We start from the raw sequence: 4,844 nt of genomic DNA on the forward strand, positions 1-4,844 counted from the left end.
GGAGGATCCTGGTATTCGTTCAAGAAAAGCCAAACGTGTGGTAATTTATACTGATAACGATCAGAATATCAATACTCATACTAGTACTAATACTAATAATGATAGTGATCAAGCGGAAGAAGTGGCTTTGATACGTTACTCACAACAATCGGATTTTCGTCGGGATCTAATCAAAGGATCCATGCGCGCTCAAAGACGTAAAACAGTGACTTGGGAAATGTTTCAAACAAATGTGCATTCCCCGCTTTTTTTGGACAGAATAGACAAAACATTTTTTTTTCTCTTTTGATATCTCTGGAATGATTAATCCACTTTTTAGGAATTGGATAGGAAAGGATCCGCAACTCAAAACCTCAGATTCTGAGAGGAAGAGGCAAAAGAAAAAGAGAAAAAAAAGAAAGAGCAAAAAGAGGAGAATGAACGGATAGCAATATCAGAAACTTGGGATACTATTATATTTGCTCAAGCAATAAGAGGTTCTATGTTAGTAACCCCAATCGATTCTTAGAAAATACATCATATTGCCTTCATTGATAATAGCTAAAAATCTTGGCCGTATGTTATTATTTCAATTTCCCGAGTGGTACGAGGATTTGAAGGAGTGGAATAAAGAAATGCATGTTAAATGCACCTATAATGGTGTTCAATTATCAGAAACAGAATTTCCGAAAAACTGGTTAACAGATGGGATTCAGATAAAGATCTTATTTCCTTTCTGTCTGAAACCTTGGCGGGGATCTAAACTACAATTTCATCATAGAGATCCAATGAAAAACAAAGGAAAAATAGAAAATTTTTGTTTTTTAACGGTCTGGGGAATGGAAACTGAATTACCTTTTGGTTCTCCACGAAAAGAACCTTCTTTTTTTGAACCCATTTTTAAAGAACTCGAAAAAAAAACGAGAAAAGTTCAAAAAAAATATTTTCGAGTTTTCAGAATTTTAAAAGAAAGAACAAAATGTTGTCTAAAGGTCTCAAAAGAAAAAATAAGATGGGTTATCAAAATAGTTCTATTATAAAAAGAATAATGAAAGAGCTTACAAAAGTGAACTCAATTTTATTATTTGGGTTGAGGAAAGGCTATCAACCGAGTGAAACTGGAAAAGATTTCATAATCAGTAATAAGATTACTCACGACTCGACTATTCAAATTAGATCCATGGATTGGACAAATTATTCACTGACAGAAAAAAAAATGAAAGATCTGACTGATAGTACAACCAAAATCAAAAATCAAATAGAAAAAATAAAAAAAGACAAGAAAAAAAATATTTCTAACTACAGATACAGATATAAATATTAGTCCTAACAAGACAAGTTTTGATGATGAAAGATCGGAATCACAGAAACATATTTGGCAGAGATCAAAAAAAAGAAGTGCCCGATTAATACGTAAATCGCAATATTTTATAAAATATTTCATTGAAAGAATATACATAGATATCTTTCTATGTGCCATTAACATTCCCAGGATTAATACACAACTTTTCCTTGAATCAACAAAAAATCTTATCGATAAATATATTTACAATAATGAAACAAATAAAGAAGGAATTGATGAAACAAATCAAAATACAACTCAGTTTATTTTGACTATCCAAAAGTCACTTTCTATTTCGAATATTCGAAATAATAATTCACAGATTTATTGTAACTTATCTTTCTTGTCCCAAGCATATGTATTTTACAAATTATCACAAAACCAAGAAGTTATTAACAAGTATCACTTGATATCTGTACTTCAATATCATGGCGCATCTCCTTTTATTAAGCATAGAATAAAGGACTATTTGGGTACACGAGGAATTTTTGATTTCAAACCAAGACATAAGAAATTTTCGAATTCCAGAATGAATGAATGGAAAAACTGGTTAAAGCGTCATTATCAATACAATTTATCTCAGAATAGATGGTCTAGATTAGTATCGAAAAAAATGGCGAACTAGAGTCAATCATCGTCGTACGATTGAAAATAAAGATTCCAAAAAATGGGATTCATATGAAAAAGAAAAAGACCAATTCATTTATTACGAGAAAGAAAATGATTGCGCGGTGAATTCATTGCCGAGTCAAAAAGAAAAATTTAAAAAACACTACAGATATGATCTTTTATCGTGTAAATATATTAATTATGAGGATAGGAAGAGCTCATATATTTATGTATCCCCGTTAAAAGTAAATGGGGGCCGAGAGATTCCTATAATGACAACACACCTAAACCCGAATCATGTTATGTACTGGGGGATATAGCTATTAGTGATTATCTAGAAGAAGAGTCTATTATGGATACGGGTAAAAATCCGGATAGAAAATATTTTGAGTGGAGAATTCTGCATTTTTGTCTTAGAAAAAATATCGATATTGATACCTGGACCGATATGGATACTGGGACCAATATTAATAAAAATACTAAGAATGGGATTAATGATTATGAAATAATTGATAAAAAAGATCTTTTTTATTTCACGATTCATCAAGAAATCAACCCACCCAATCAAAAAAAAACTTTTTTGATTGGATGGGAATGAATGAAGAAATGCGATATCGTCCCATATCGAATCTGGAATCTTGGTTCTTCCCAGAATTTGTGCGACTTTATGATACATATAAAATGAAACCATGGATCATACCAATCAAATTACTTCTTTTAAATTTTCATGGAAATAAAAACATTAGTGAAAATAAAAACATTAGTGAAAATCAAAAAAAGATCTTCGTATATCATCTAATCAAAAAGAATATCTTGAATTAGAGAACCGAAATAAAGAAAAAGAAGAAGAACAGCCGGGCCAAGGGGATATTAGATCAGATGCACGAAACCAAGAGAATCTTGAATCAGATGCACAAAAAAAAAAAAAAAATATGTTGAAAAGGATTACGCGGAATCAGACATTAAAAAAAGGAGAAAGAAAAGAAAATACAAGAGCAACAGAGAAGCAGAACTAGAGTTCTTCCTAAAAGATATTTGCTTTTTCAATTGAGATGGGACGATTCTTTGAATCAAAGAATGATCAATAATATCAAGGTATATTGCCTCCTGCTTAGACTGATAAATCCAAGGGAAATTGCTATATCCTCTATTCAAAGAGGAGAAATGCGCCTGGACGTAATGTTGATTCAGAAGGATCTCACTCTTACGGAATTGATAAAAAGGGGAATATTTATTATTGAACCAGCCCGCCTGTCTATAAAACGGGATGGACAATTTATTATGTATCAAACCATAGGCATTTCATTGGTCCATAAGAGTAAACACCAAACTAATCGAGAACGTCGAGAAAAAAAATATGTTGATGAGAATTCTTTCAATGGATCTATTGCACAACATGGAAAGATGCTTATGAATGGAGATGAAAATCATTATGATTTTCTTGTTCCTGAAAATATTCTATCTCCTAGACGTCGTAGAAAATTGAGAATTTTAATGTGTTTCAATTTCAGTAATGAGAATATTGTGGATATAAATCCAGTATTTTTCAATGAGAATAACGTAAAGAACTCTGGGCAATTTTTGGATGAGGACAAGTGTCTTGATACAGATACAAATAAATTCATTCAATTCAAATTATTTCTTTGGCCCAATTATCGATTAGAAGATTTAGCTTGTATGAATCGCTATTGGTTTGATACGAATAATGGCAGTCGTTTCAGTATGTCAAGAATATATATGTATCCACGATTCAGAATTAGTTAATGGTACATTTTATATACATCATGTATCATAGCCGATATATGAAGACAGACAGGTGTACACACACGTTGTGTTACATTACATTCTGACACATGATACTGATTCAATGACGTATCAATTGGACCTAGGAATGAATCAACAGAATCTTCTTAAACCCAAATCATTCTCTTTCGTGGGTCCAGAAATGTACCATCCCTTTCTATGTATTGTATCCGAATCAAATTACAAATTAAATTGGATTTATTAATTCAATTTAAATAGAAAAAGTTATTATATGAATAAATCCAGATTATTGTGTGTACCAGATCGAAATGACTGGCATTATCATTTTATTATTATTCCTGATCGGTAAAATCCATATTTGTGGGAACGAAAGAAAAAAAAAAAGAGAGAAGAATTATTCTTTTTTATGGTAAAAAATTTATTTATCTCGGTTATTCCGCAAGAAGAAAAAGAAAAAAACAAAGGGTCTGTTGAATTTCAAGTATTCAATTTCACCAATAAGATACGGAGACTTACTGCACATTTTGAATTTCACAGAAAAGACTATTTATCTCAGAGAGGTCTGCGAAAAATTCTGGGAAAACGTCAACGGCTGCTGGCTTATTTGTCAAAAAAAATAGAGTACGTTATAAGGAATTAATTGGTCAGTTGGATATTCGGGAGCCAAAAAATCGTTAATTTGAGGATTCATTTGAATTTTTTGGTTTATTAGATCTTGAATTTTGATGAACTTTGTTTCGTTTTCAACAATTCATGGAATAATGAATCGGGGAAGAAAGCATATGACTGTACCGGCTACAAAAAAAGACCTCATGATAGTCAATATGGGCCCTCACCACCCATCAATGCATGGTGTTCTTCGACTCATTGTTACTCTAGATGGTGAAGATGTTATTGACTGTGAACCCTATATTGGGTTATTTACACAGAGGAATGGAAAAAAATTGCGGAAAACCGAACAATTATACAATATCTGCCGTATGTAACACGTTGGGATTATTTAGCTACTATGTTCACAGAGGCAATAACGGTAAATGCCCCCGAACAATTGGGAAATATTCAAGTACCTAAAAGAGCCAGTTATATCAGAGTTATTATGCTGGAGCTAAGTCGTATAGCTTCTCATTTGTTATGGCTTGGGCCTTTTATG

Source organism: Tasmannia lanceolata, unplaced genomic scaffold, assembly GCF_043159265.1.
Source record: "Tasmannia lanceolata isolate RefF3 unplaced genomic scaffold, GAP_Taslan_0.1 ptg000176l, whole genome shotgun sequence".
In the NCBI taxonomy this organism is placed as follows: domain Eukaryota; kingdom Viridiplantae; phylum Streptophyta; class Magnoliopsida; order Canellales; family Winteraceae; genus Tasmannia; species Tasmannia lanceolata.